This window comes from Humulus lupulus, chromosome 7, assembly GCF_963169125.1.
Source record: "Humulus lupulus chromosome 7, drHumLupu1.1, whole genome shotgun sequence".
Lineage (NCBI taxonomy): Eukaryota > Viridiplantae > Streptophyta > Magnoliopsida > Rosales > Cannabaceae > Humulus > Humulus lupulus.
Window position 1 is genome coordinate 197,910,723 of NC_084799.1, and position 15,530 is coordinate 197,926,252.

The following is a 15,530-nucleotide window of genomic DNA, read 5'->3' on the forward strand; positions in this document are numbered from 1 at the left end:
CACTATTCGTTCTGTAGCTTTAAATAGATTATATGGTAAAGCATTGCATTCTTATTACTTAATGAAAAAACCATATGTATCTTGTTTTGAGTGTTTATTTTATACTTGTGATCCTAAACTCTGTATTTATAGTTATTTTAATAGATTGGATATGGTTTAGGTGATAGGTTTTAGGGTTGGGTGCCGACCTAGTCAGGATGCTTTTCTACTGGCTTGATGCTATCTCCTTTGTTCTTATTTTTACTAAGAATATCTATCTAGATTGATTTCCAACAGAATATAATATAAAAATTAAGAGTTTGAATTTTTTTTCCTAATACATTTCCCTACATTATCTCAATTAATTTGTCTATTGATGTTGATAGTTTATTAATTGGTATGTAATTTTGCTTTCATTTTAGTGGCTTCATTGGATTTTAAATTGGAATGAAACTTTATTTCCAACAGTTTGCAAGAGGTATCTTCTCTTACTTATGTTTTTGTTATAAAATTATGCAAATGTTAGAAGAGTTTGAATATCTTAGATATTCATCCAAGGTGAAGTAGGTCCTTAGATTATTATTGTGTGTTGCGGTGATAACGGAAGGTTGAGAACTTGTGTGTTTTAGTGAAGTAGGATCTGAGAAATTTGTGTGTTGCGGCGAGAAGAGGAAGAAAACTTGTGTGTTGTTTGACTATTTTTAATTGATATTGGTAGGTGGTTGGTTAATAATATGGGAGGAATATTTTCTGATTTTATGTAGAATTATCTATTATTATCTTATAATTAACTTGTGTTTGTTTGATTGGTTTGGTTATTGGTAGATTAATTATATTGTTAAAAGCATACATTGTTTATTTATTTTGATTTTTCTTTTAATTTTTCATAGACACATAAGAAAAATTATGAATGTAATTCTACTTCCATTTTAGTGGCCCAATTAAATTTCAAATTGGAAGGAAACTTTATTTGAAATTGTTTGGTGCTTGAGTAATTAATTTTCATTTATATTGATGGACCAATTTGATTATTCTTACTGTATACTAGCCATTTTAACTATATATGAAAACTGCCATGTAACTAAGATTTTGAAATTCCTAGTTTTATTTTTTCATTTCTCAAATTGATTACCTTGTTGTAAATTCCTTAATCATGTAGTGAGGTTATTATTTAGTTGACATGACAGTGACTTGTCCATCCCTAGTGACTCCCAATGTTGTACTTTGTGATTTCTACTGTCTTCTCTTTGGAGTCTAATTTTTAAAATTTTGAATGTTTCATTATCTTTAAGTTTAAAAATTAAAGAATATTATATTTTGTCATCTCTTTCTTCATAACTATTCTAATATCAGCAAACCCATAACTTATTTCTTGATGGCCTCACCTTTTTCTTCATCTTTTTCTTCATTTTATCCTCTTTGAAGATAATCTCTTAGTGTAAACTCATTGATCTAATTTTTTATAGCATCTTTATCTCTAAATATTATTTTTAATATTTGTGGCTGCTTATCTGTTTAATGGTTATTTATATATATATATATATTGTTTTTCATAGAAATTTAGGGATAGAAGGTACTCCAATATAAGAGAAAAGGACTGAAAGTATTATGGCTACGTTAGTGTATGTTGAATTGCAATTTCTTCTTTTAATTTTCATGTGGCTGAATTAGTGTTAAAGTTATGTTCATTATTTAATTTTTTTGGGATATTTTTGTTACATCAGTGATTGAAAGTGTTGTTTATTCTCTTCATATAATAATAACTAAGATTCATGTTTAATTTTTAGGTTTGTCTTTACTTTTGTATTTTCTTCTTTTAATTTTGATGTTGAATTCATATTTTGTTATCTTACTTGTAAATAGAATACATCTGCTCAGAGTGAGGAGCAATCAAACAATGTTCAATCAAATTCTCATGTTCCTTCCCCTGTAGTAATTATGATACTAATTGCATGAAAATGATAAAATTTAGAACTTATATTATTCAATATAAAATCACTTACTTCTTACTGATGGTGAATTTCTTTTATTGATATATTGTTAGAGTGTCAAGAATCACACATTTGTATCTTGTGAAATTATGGCAGAAGGCTATTTTATTTCAAGTGACCCAAATTCTTATGCAGCTAAGCAAATCAACCCACAACAAAGACAAGTGCACAATGGATGATGAATTGAAGGATGGAGCAAGTTTCATGGTTTACTTTTTGTGTATCTTGCTATGTTTTTGTTTTTCATTTTTGAAGTAAAAAATGTTCAAGATTATAGAACTTTATTATGTATGCTTTCAAATTTTAGTTAGAACTAAGATCTCATGAAGTAGCCTCAGTCATGGTTTGAATTAGTTCTTGTTTAATGTAATACTTATGGTTTATCAATCTATTTAATATTACATTTTGTGATTAATTTTGATATTTTTTTATCCAAATACGATAATAAAAACCTTTTTCTTTTAAGAAAACTTATAATTATCCTTACACAACACAATTAAAAACCTATTATCTAGACTAAAATTACAAAATTTTATTACTGGACCTTTAATATGGCATTTATGGCTATTTTGGATACATATTATAAGTGTAACAAAATGTTGTGATTTATATAATATAACAAACTGAAAATGCTATCAAAATAATCAATTATAACAGTTGAAAAGTGTTATGCAAAAAGTTTAAGATTAAATTTCAAATTTTTAACTAATTACTCTAACTAAACGTTATTATTTTAATATGATAGCAAAAAAAATATGTGTTATTGAATACTTTAAGATAACATCCAACATAACATTCAAAAACTGTTATAGAAAAGACGAGACTTTTAATAACAGGGGTTATGTTAGTGTAACGACCCGAATTTGCTAATCAGGCTTAGGGCCTTGATTAGTGTGCCTGGAGGGCAATAAGTGGTTTAATATACTTATATGTGAATTTATGTGTATATATGATTATGATGCATGTTTAATTGAGTTAAATGTGCATGTCGACCCTGTCTGGATATTAGGGGCATGAATGTGATAAATGAGATGTATGTCGTATATGTGTGATATGTCTGTACAGCACGATCCGAGACAGTCCTGGGGAGCGGTTAGCCAGAGAGTCACAGCGGGGTTAAGATTTGGACTCGGGGCGAGTCGAGGGGTAATTCGGGTATTAGATGAGTTATGGGATTATCGGGACATAGAAATAAATATTTAGAGATATATTTGAGGATAGAATGTCTAGGCGGGAATATTTGGGAAATTTACCATTTTGCCCTCAGGGACGTTTTGGTACCCCGAGCCTTGAGGTAACCCTTTAGACTTAAGTCAAATAAAACAAAAAAGGGGAATTGTGTAGAAACTTGAGGAAACCGATATTTACTTCCTTTAGAAACTGAAGATAGCCTTTTGTCTCTCTCTCTCACCCTTTAAGACAAAAACTCAAGAAGAAACTCAAAGGAATTGCCTAGGAATTGAAGGGATTTCAGCTGGGATACTTTAGGAACTTGGAGTCTAGGAATTTGAGGATCATCTCAGGGATTAAGCTTAGCAAGAGGTAAGCTTTTTCATGGAAGTTATGCTTAAGTTTCAGCTGTGTTTCCAAGCTTTGCATGTGGGTAGAAACTAGGCTGTTTTTGGGTATTCTAGTTGTGTTTTCGGAGCAGATTTATGTTGGGTTTTAGTGTTGATATTGAGCTGGAATGATGGTGTTATTATCTAGGATTATTAGCTTGGTTTTGGTGGAAATTGGCTTGAAGAAAGGATGGAAAACTGATGAGAGAATCTGGGTTCGATGTCGAGCGCCGCAGCCCTAGGAGGGGTGCGCCGCGGACCGCGTGCGTGCGCGGCCATGGGAGGCCGAGAAATTCATGCGCGCCACGGCGCTTGCTGGGCGCGCCGCGGCCCGTGTGGGGGTCAGTGAAGAGCTAGCCTCTGTTTTGAGGCTAGCCGCGACTCTAGTGGGTGGGGCCGCGGCCCTTAGTGTCAGATTGGGTTTTTAGGGTATTTTAGGCTTGGGAACTTAAGAGGTAAGGCTCAGGATGGATTTTATCACCTTGATTGATAGAATTCAAGGTTCCGGAGGTTAGGGTTATGGCTTGAGGTTATTTATTGGGTTAGAATTTGATGGACGGTTATTATTAATGTGTTGTGACTAGGATTTCGGCGAGGCTCACGTTAGCGGACTGTGCTCGGGGCATCGGTGCTCAGGAAGCTCGGAGCTCAGGTAAGAAAACCCCTGTTTCCATAGAGCTTGTGCGCAGGGCTGAGCCCAGTGTGTTGAATGGAAATGATATGCAGGGCCGAGCCTTATATGTTGGAATTGCAGAGCGTAGCTCTTTATCTGTTTAAGCTTGAATTCTGTATTTGTTGATATATCATGTTTGATATTATATGTGTGATCGGCGGGAACCGGGAACGGTGTAGACCGAGAACGGCATGGGGCCGGGAATGGCATCAAGCACGTTGAGTGCAAGGCCGAGAACGGCAAAAGGCTGGGAGCAGCATTGAGCACGAGGGGTGCGAGTTGCCAGGGCGAGTAAACGCAGGCGTTACAATTAGTGTTTTGGAATGCGAAGTATTCATTCACATACGGCCTTGCCGTCCCAGGCGTTTACCAAGCCCTGGGTTTGCGGACCACGCCGTAAGGATATCCCAGGTATCCTGTTAGGCGTTACAGTTAGTGTTTTGAGAAGTATAATGAATACTTCCAGTTAGCAGTTTTCAAGTGTTATGAATACTATTTTTTCTTGTAGTGGTGATCGAGGAGTTATAGCATTCTCGCCTTTCTCGCTGGTTTCCCAACACGCATCCCACGCCTGCGTTGGTTGGAAACTTCATGGCTAAGTGCCAAACAGAGGTTACGGGTCGCAGGTCGACTAGAATAGGCCTTCCGATCACAGCATTATATGCAGAAGGACTATCAACTACTATAAAAGTAGAGAGTAACGTCCTGTTTATAGGTGCAGCTCCTGTTGTGATTGAAAGCCTGATCGACCCAGTTAGGGCGAGCCCTTCGCAGGAAAACCATAAATGGTTTGGTTGCATGGCTCCAAATCTTGCACTGACAATTTCATCCATTCAAGTGAAGATTTATACAGAATGTTGGCTGAGCTCCCTGTATCCACTAACACCTTCTTGACCATCATATTGGCGATTTGGACATCCACGACCAAAGGATCTGAATGGGGAAATCGAACATGCTGAGTGTCAAGCTCGGAGAAGGTTATTAATTCTTATTCTGTTCGAGATTTTTTGGGAGTTCACTCCTCTACGTTCAACATTTCAATATCTTTGTCGTGACGTAAGGTTCGGGCGTATCTTTCCCTCGCCTTCCCACTATCACTAGCTATGTGCGGTCCTCCACAGATGGTCAGTAATGTACCAGCAACTAGAGTTTGTTGTAAAGGTGGCGAGTGTTGGCGTACAAGTGCCTACTTGTTGCTTCCTTGAGCATCTTGCTTAGACCTACAGCTGCTTGCACATACCTCCTCATGTGTCCTTGTCTAATAAGGAACTCAATCTAATCCTTGAGCTGATTGCACTCGTTGGTTTTATTGCCATAGTTGTTATGAAAACGACAAAACTTGGTAGTATCTCTCTTGGATATGTCCTTCCTGATTGGGGCTGGTCACTTGAAGGGAATAGTTGTGTGAATGGCCTGGTACACTTCTGCTCTACTATTGATTAGGGTCGTATAATTAGTGAACCTCAGCTCATATCTATTTTGTTTTAGGCGCTTGTTATCAGACGTGGTTGGCTTGTGGTTCGCCCTTTTCCCCCCATTCATCCCATTATTTTTTCCGTTACCATTGGTCTTCCTAGGCTCATTGGCAGCTTTTTCGGGAGATTATTTTGGGCCCTGGTCGTCTGTGGGAGACTTCCCTTCATTAGAAATGGCCTCCTCGAGCTTGATGTACCTATCTGCTCGATCCAGAAATTCCTGAGTACTCTTGACTCCATTCTTTCGCAAACTGTTCCAAAGAGATGAGAGGCGTCGTACCCAGTAGTAAGAGCCATCATCTTTCCTTCATCCCCAACTATCTTGGCCCCAGCAGCTGCTCGCATGAAGCATTGAACATACCCCTTTGACAGACTTGCGAAGTTTGCACCAAATCTTGTGCCTACTGATGTAGCTAGGCAGGAAAGATTTATCAGAGGGTTGAATGTTATGATTGCCCGTGATGTGAGGATTATGACAATTCCTGGAGGGACAACTTATGCCCAGGCTGTGGAGAAGGCTCTTACCGCTGAGGAAGCGGAGAATAAGATATGGCGAGAGAGTGTAGTGAGGAGGGAGGGCCGCAGGGCAGTGCCTCCATATTCTGGTTCTGGTAGGGGTGGAGGCCCCAGTGATTTGAAGAGGAAGACCCCTAAGGCTTCGATCACTCCTGGTTCTGATAGGAGAGGTCGAGGTACTTAGGGTGGCCGTCAGGGAGGCGGTGATACATGGAGGACCTATCCAGATTGCATGAGGTGCAAAAGACGCCATCCGGGTGAGTGTCAGGCTAAGGCCTGTTATGTGTGCGAGGTGGTGGGACACCGTAGGAAAGACTGGTCGACAGTGAAGAAGGGAGATGCAGGGAAGGTAGACAGCCTGACTCCAGCTCGAGTGTTCACCCTGACGCAGGCAGAGGCCGAGGCTAGTCCCTCGGTAGTGACAGGTCAGCTTTCTAGTGCTGGCACTCCTTTTACTATATTGACTAACTTTGGTGCTACACACTCATTTCTTTCTAGTAAGGTGATTAATAGACTGTGTAGACCTAGTGAGTATTGCGTTTCAGGGCTTGGGACTATTTTTCCTACAGGAGAACTGGTAGTATCTAGGAGGTGGATTAGAGCACTGCCATGATAGTTGAGTTGATGGGAACTCTAGGGGAATTCAAGCAAAGGAATTGAGGAAGAACAAGCTAAGGAGGTCAAGAAGTTAACTTGAAATCGAATTTCCATCAAAGGTATAAATTCTGAGCATTAAACTTTGATGTTTTGACTGTGTTTTGCCGAATTATGTAGTCTGGGAGTGACTATGGTGAATTTTGGGATTAGAGGTTCATGTGGTTATGATGCTTGGGATGAGTTAGACATGTTAGTGAGCTTGATTTTGAGTTTGGTGAAGGTTTGGAGAAGTTTTGGTTAAGTTTGGCTCGGAGAAATCGCAGGAAGGGAAAATGTGGTGTTGACAGTCTGTGACTAGCGCTACAGCGCTAGCCTTTGGGCGTTGTAATGCTAGGCCAAGCTTGCTGAGGGCATTTTGGTTCTGTTTGTAGCGCTGTAGCGCCCTCCAATGAGCGATGTAGCGCTACCCTATCTTCAGAAAGGAATTTTAGGGTTATTTGCAAGGGTTTTTGACCAAGGGTTCAGGGTTCAATTCCACCACCCTGTTTAGTGGAATTAGGGCTTCCCGGGGGCTCGAGATTGGTCCCAAGGCTAGGTTATGGACTTGAGGGTTGGTGATGACTTTGGCCTATGATTGTGTTTAGGTTCGCGTTAGGGCTCGGGAAGGATCGCGCTTGAGGTAAGAAAACTGCACCCGGTTACATGTTTGTGATGGGACTAAGAGCTCCCGATATCTGTATAATGTCAATGATGGTATTATGCCATGGGACATGTGATAGCGGCCTAAGGGTGTCGTACACAATATTTGCGTACAGGGCGCGGCTTGGCCACTGGTAGCCGAGGATAGCTTAATATTCACTGAGCTCGGTTTAAGCGGATCGGAGTCAGTGGGATAACGGAGGGTGCGGCCTGAGGGCACTAACCCTAGTTATCATTCGTGAATTGATGTATGATATGAGTTGATATGTTTGGTATGCTGAATACTTGGTTATTCTGAATGTTTAAATGGTTGAGAACATGTTTATGGAATATGTGATATTGAATTATCTGTTGATTTCTTATACTCTGTTGTTGTGTTTTCTTGCTGGGCCTTGGCTCACGAGTGCTACATGGTGTAGGTAAAGGCAAAAGCAAGTTAGAACAGTCCTGAGGTGGAGAGCTGCGGGGCTGAATGTACATAGCCAGCTGTTCGGTCGCCATGGCCGAGGAGTGGATCAGGACAGAGATTGCCTAATTGTCTGTTTTTCCTTAATATGGCTAATACTGTATTTAATTCTTGAATCTTTTTTAAATGGTTTTAATCTTAATATTTTTTTGGGATCCTGTGTAAACAGGAAATGTTTCTTTATAAGAAATGTGACTTTTGAGACCAAAACATTTTAACCCTAGTTCCATTATAGTTTCAAAAACACGTTCTTAATTAAATGACTTGGTTAGCAAGTCTGGCACTTTTATAAACCCACAGTGTAACGGTCTTGGCTATCCAAGGCGTTACACTAGGTCATCAGATGAATCTTTTTTGGGTAAACATTACCAAAATACCAAGGTTATAGGGTACCTTTTAACTTCAGTTATTACGAAAAGGCCGAAGTTAAATGGTACCATTTAACTTTGGTTTTTTTTTAAAAAAAATCGAATTTAAAAGCTCCGTTCTACTTTTCTTCAATAAAACCGAAGTAAAAGATTAATTCCTATGAGTGCTAAACCAAAAATCGAAGTTAAAGGTCCATTAAAAGCTTTAACTTCGCTTTTTATGTAATTCCCTACAATTCGATGTAAAAAAACCAAAGTTAAAGCCTATTTATGTAGTAGTGAATGACCTCCCTGCAGCACTAGTGCACTAGATATGCGCCTCCCCCTATTGCACAAGGCACTAGGAAGATCTGCAAGTTCGTTGTCACACCAAGCACACCGCGTGCTCTACACCTCTCAGTATCAACCAAGGTTCCATTTCATCCACGCCATTACCATTTCTAGAGAAGAGGAAGAAGAACATGAGAGAAGGGGAAGATTGGGAAGAGAATACAAAGGAGGGAGAAAAGGAAAAAAAATTAAATATATGTTTTTTTTTAAATATTAAATTAAATTTGAATTGATTAAGTTTGTAATATATATTTTTTAATTATTAATTTGTTTGTTTTAGAGTATTTTGGGTATATTTAAAAATACTTTGACTAAAATTAAACTAATGATATCATTTTGTTTCATTTTGCAAAACGCAGGGTTCAAATTACCATTTAATAAAATAAAAGATCTTATTGGTAACTTTTGTGAAACACAAAGTCCAAAATAACATATACTCTTTAATAAAATATAATGTCCAAAAAATTATTTATTAAAACACACATAACAAACAGATAATGAGACAATTCTCTAAGTAAAAAATAATATAATCTCAATAATAAATATATATCTACAAATCTTTTTATCACCAAACTCATTTGCTTTATTGGATTCCCAATATAATGACAGCTTGTACGTTTATTTTTTTGGATTCCCAATATAATTTGTCGCATTTGTTTTAGACAAAACATATAAATTCAAGGATGTGCATGTATTCAAATATTTCATACTGGAATAAATTGGTTATGGTGTAAAAGTATTCTTGACATGGACACCCAATATAATAATAAAAGAGAATTTTTATTTTACTTATATTTTGGTAATTATTTGATCAACAATAAATGTAAAATAAGTAATTTCTATAAGAAATAGTTTTGACAAAAGAATAGTATTATTATTTATATCTATAATCTATTTGTCCATAACATATATAAAAGTCTCTTTTTTTTTTGTTTTTTTCTTATATTAAAGAAAAATGTATGTCTAATAAAAAAATGTGAATTATTTTTTTTATAGAACAAATGTAACAAAAATAAAATGAAGTCAATAATAACAATACCCTAAAAAAAATTTTAAAAAACTTTATCTTATTAGTTAATTTTAGAGGAAGTAGCGGCGAAAACACCTAAGTTTTTCCATTTGTAGTACTTAAATACGCAAGTTTTTTTTGTTGCGGTATAAATATCTTCTATCAACTTCTTTTTTGCACACATAGGTATCTAGCCATTAAGTGCTTGATGAACACATATGTGGTCGTCTCTCACCCACGTTTAATTTTTTTTATTATTATTAAATAGAATTATTATTTTTAATATAGAAATTGAAATAAAATAAATAAATCAAAATCTATGAGAAAATAAATATAAACGTGTAACTATACATTTCCTTTAATATATATATATATATATATAATTGTACATTTATAAGTTACTATAACAATTATTACTTTTAGTCACATAAAAAATATATGATTTTGCTTATGTTGTTACTAAAAAATACTGAATGGATCTTCGAAAGCCGCATTATCTCCTAAAAGCTACGAAGTCGCACTACTCGCAATTTTTTTTTTTTTATCTTTATTTAATAGTGTTAATTGAGAAGACATAGTATATATAGGTATATAAAAAAAAAATTAATACTCTTTTTCTTGTTAGCACTTGAGTGATTTGCTAATAAATTTATTAATTCAATATATATAATAATTTTAATACATTTATTTTTAAAATATCTCTTTATAAAATTGTATCAGCTTAATTGTAGAATAACCAAAATATTTCTTCTAGTTAGTTCAACATATATCATACTACTTAAAATACTTAAATTTATATTATTTTCAATTTGAAATTATAAATTAAATTAGAGAAGGACACAATAATTTTTATATATAAAAATACTAAGATTAATAAAAATAAATGATTAAATAAGTATATATTTATGGTATTTTTTATTTTTCTTATTAAATATTTTTTTTTGAGGAAATGAATGAATATAAAAAAAAAAGAAGGTAAAGCAATCCTTACATTTCTCTTGTCCCTAAAAATAAAATGGAATTTTCTGTCTAAAAAAATGAAATGACATGTGTTGGGAATAATGTCATTAAAACAATTGTAGTTGAAAAATATTTTAAATGAAATAAATAATTGAATTGTATTATTATATATATATATAGATTATGTCTAATATTGTGTTGATAACATTAAGTAAATATTATAAAATTACAAAGTTTATCTATGTGGTCTTAATCTCATATTGGGATGAGAAGATCGAGACTGAGAAAATGAACGTAAAACAGTTCACAATAAAATAAAATTATGGAATCTTTAAATTAATTTCTGCTAGTACGGTTCACTAATATTATGAATACAAGTGACCTAGATCTGGGTCACTAGTATAGTATAGCACTTTAGTTAAGATATTTTATCAATAGTGATATATAGAACTGTACTAGATGTGATTTGTTAATATTTGTTTAAACATCGTTTCGTAGTATTTATCAAACACATTAAAGGATGATCATAATCTATAAAATTAGCAGATTTTTGAAAGAATTTTTTTTTTTATCCAATCTGATGAAAAATTAATGTGTATCAAATCATGATTTTGGTTGTATAAATTAATGTAAATCGAATGAGAAACTAAGACCATGAATAATATATTTGATTCATATGTAGGAACAAATTGGTTTTTTTTATTTCAAAGCATCATCTTTCTCTTGCCACTACAAAAAAGGAGACTTTTGCCGGCGCAAATTTGCGCCGGCAAAAGTATGGTTTTGCGCCGGCAAAAATCATGGAGTTTTTGCCGACGCAATTTTGCGCCGGCAAAGAATTGCGTCGTATCTCCGTCGCTAATGTCACTTTTGCCGACGCAAATATAATGCGCCGGCAATGGACTTTTTTGGCGACGAAAAAATACGCCGGTGAAAATATAAATGCGCCGGTAAAAAAATCTGTCACGATATTGTGGAAAACACTTTTAGCGGCGCAATAATGCGCCGGCAATAGTTTAATTTTTTAGTGGCGCATTTTTGCGCCGGTAAAAGTGTATATGTGAAGGTAAGATTGAAACTCTTTGCCGACGTAATTTTGCGCCGGTAAAAGTATTTTTAAAATAATAATTTTTATTAAATTATTAATATTATTTTCAATATATTAATATTAATTAATAATTTTCAATTTTAATATATTAATAATTATTTAATTTTTTAGTAATATTATTTAATTAGAAATAAAAATAAAATTAAAATTTTATAAATAAATAAACAAAAAATTACAACTATTAATATTTATTGTCTCCACCAAACATGAAAATATAAAAGTAATTTAGTAAAATAAATGTCTCATAAATTAAATTTTAAATAAATAGAAAAAAAGTTCTACAAATGAGTACTGGCCGCCTCATCATTCCCGCCCCCATCAGCATCATCGTCCTCGTCCGAATCCTGGTCTGGTTAGTCAACAGTAAAACCAGGAGCCAATTGACCAACCTGCTTCAACAAAGCACTGAGCAGGAGATCTTGACGCCGTTGACGACTCTCAAGTTTAGTCGTATGCTTCTTTAGGTTCTGATTTTCTAGCATAATGTCCTGATTTTGCTGCAAAATGGTGTCCACTTCAGGTGGCAATTGCCCGGACATTTGAGAAGTTGACGAAGATGCTGCCCTCTTTGCGCCAATTGCCTTCAACCTAGGCAACCCCCCAAACCCTTTCTTATAACGCGAGCGGGGTCCAAGGACATCCGTGACAATATCCATATCAGGCGGGAAATGACCGTCGACATTATCGCCGACACAAGAAGCAGCAGATGATGCAGGGGCCGTACTCTGCGATGCTCGACGTTCGGTCATCTCATTCTGCACAATAAAAAGCACGTATTTCGAATTCCAATATAACATTATTTGAAAACCTAACTTATAAATTTTTAATATAACAACATATAAAATATAACTTTATTATCTATCTGCCAACATCCTATCATTAATGACTGCAGACCAGTGATTGAAAAAGAATGTAATTAATTTTGTTCCCGTATCAGGGAGCAAGTGGGCTAAAGTAAATTTGGTCATGAAAATCCATTTCTGATTGAAAATCATGAAAATGTTGTTGATATATACGGTAGGTACAGTTAATTCCATTAATGGGGAATTTACGTCTCCAAACATATACATCAACTACATTTGCATGTTTTTCAGTCAGAAATGGATTTTCATGACCAAATTTACTTTAGCCCGCAAGCTCCCTGATACGGGGACAACATTAGTTACATTCTTTTTTTTTATCTTAGTCCACAATCATTAATCATAAAAATATTGGCACATAGATTATAAAGATTTCATTGTTAAAAATTTAATTAATAATTAATAAATAATTACTAATTGACAACAACAATTAATAATTAATATTTATTAATTATTTACTAAACTTTTTTAAAGTTAAATGATCATAAATTAGTTAAGGTTATGCAACTTACATGTTTGGTCGCCGCTGCATCACTAATCCACTTATCCTTCTTCTTGTGCAAGTGCTCGAATGTGTCGATCATGCTCGGGAGCTGGCCAGTAGATGGGTCCATCTAAAAAAGCAAATTATTTAAACATTGTGACATTTATAATATTTTCGTAAATGTAAGGATATAAGTTATTATAATTTACGTGATCATAAACATGGGCAACGATGGATTTGGAACCGTGTCCTCCTGGTATGGTCATTTTAGCTCGAGCTTCTTTATTTTTCTTCGATATACGCTTCAAAAAGAAAACAGTACTCATTAATCTAAATTGTAATTTTATAATTAAAAATTAATGTAAAATGTACGGCATACCTGGTGAGAATCAGAAACCCAAAAATCACACAGAACTGCCCAATCAGAAGAAGTGATCGACACAAAAGGTTTTGACTTCGCTCTCTCATTGTCCACCTCTCCTCCAACATCTACCCAGTGTTTCTTCATCGTGTGGCGCCAATCAGTCAGATGTTTTTGCATTTGTCTTACCATGGCATCGTTGATTACTGGATTGTCTTCTGGATAAATGAATTTTTCCTAAAATCACAATTAAAATTGGAATTTGTTAAAATATTTTGAAGATAGACAAAATATTTAATAATGAGTTATTAAAGGTTTAAAGTATGCTTACAGATAGTCTCTTTCGAATAACTTCGATATCAGCTGGTTTTACTTGTTCCCAAGCTAGTGTAGTTGGGGGTACGGTGCTACGCAAATAACGAGCCATAGAATTGTTGAACCACTTGCCGTACTTTTGAATAGCTTTTCCAGTTTCTTTATCAAACTCTACTTTCAAATGAGTAACTTTTTTGATGGCCAGCTCCTTCTCGATATTGGCACCGTAATAAGCTCCCCTGCCTCTCTTGGAGCCACCACCTGTGTCATTACTTGTTTCGGCCATTCTACATTAAAATATTCATTAATTAACTAATTCAAATTATGTATGTCTATTGTTTTTTGTTATAAAATTAACATTTATTCATTATGGTATTTCCAAACCTACCCTATTCCGACCTAGTGGATCCCTTGGAGATAGTAAGAAGTCATGTACTTCTCCTCAGTTTTTTAAAATGTTTATCAAACATTTTAAAAAAAATGAGGAGCAGTACATGAATACATTGTCTATCCCAAGACATCCACTAGGTGCATCACTATTATTTTTTGTTATTGAATTAACATTTTATTACTTATTGTCTTTCCTAACCTACCCTGTTCCGACCTAGTAGATCCCTTGGAGATAGTAAGCAGACATGTGCGACTACACACTTTTTCAAAATATTTCATCAAACATTTTGAAAAAATGAGTAGCAGTACATGAATACATTGTCTATCCCCAAGGCATCCACTAGGTGCATCACTATTATTTTTTGTTATTGAATTAACATTTTATTACTTATTGTCTTTCCCAACCTACCATATTCCGACCTAGTAGATCCCTTGGAGATAGTAAGCAGACATGTGCGACTACCCATTTTTTCAACATATTTCATCAAATATATTGAAAAAATGAGTACCAGTACATGAATACATTGACTATCCCCAAGGCATCCACTAGGTGCATCACTATTATTTTTTGTTATTGAATTAACATTTTATTACTTATTGTCTTTCCCAACCTACCATATTCCGACCTAGTAGATCCCTTGGAGATAGTAAGCAGACATGTGCGACTACCCATTTTTTCAACATATTTCATCAAATATATTGAAAAAATGAGTACCAGTACATGAATACATTGTCTATCCCCAAGGCATCCACTAGGTGCATCACTATTATTTTTTGTTATTGAATTAACATTTTATTACTTATTGTCTTTCCTAACCTACCCTATTCCGACCTAGTAGATCCCTTGGAGATAGTAAGCAGACATGTGCGACTACACACTTTTTCAAAATATTTCATCAAACATTTTGAAAAAATGAGTAGCAGTACATGAATACATTGTCTATCCCCAAGGCATCCACTAGGTGCATCACTATTATTTTTTGTTATTGAATTAACATTTTATTACTTATTGTCTTTCCCAACCTACCATATTCCGACCTAGTAGATCCCTTGGAGATAGTAAGCAGACATGTGCGACTACCCATTTTTTCAACATATTTCATCAAATATATTGAAAAAATGAGTACCAGTACATGAATACATTGTCTATCCCCAAGGCATCCACTAGGTGCATCACTATTATTTTTTGTTATTGAATTAACATTTTATTACTTATTGTCTTTCCCAACCTACCCTATTCCAACCTAGTAGATCCCTTGGAGATAGTAAGCAGACATGTGCGACTACCCATTTTTTCAACATATTTCATCAAATATATTGAAAAAATGAGTACCAGTACATGAATACATTGACTATCCCCAAAGCATCCAATAGGTGCATGTGTACCTAT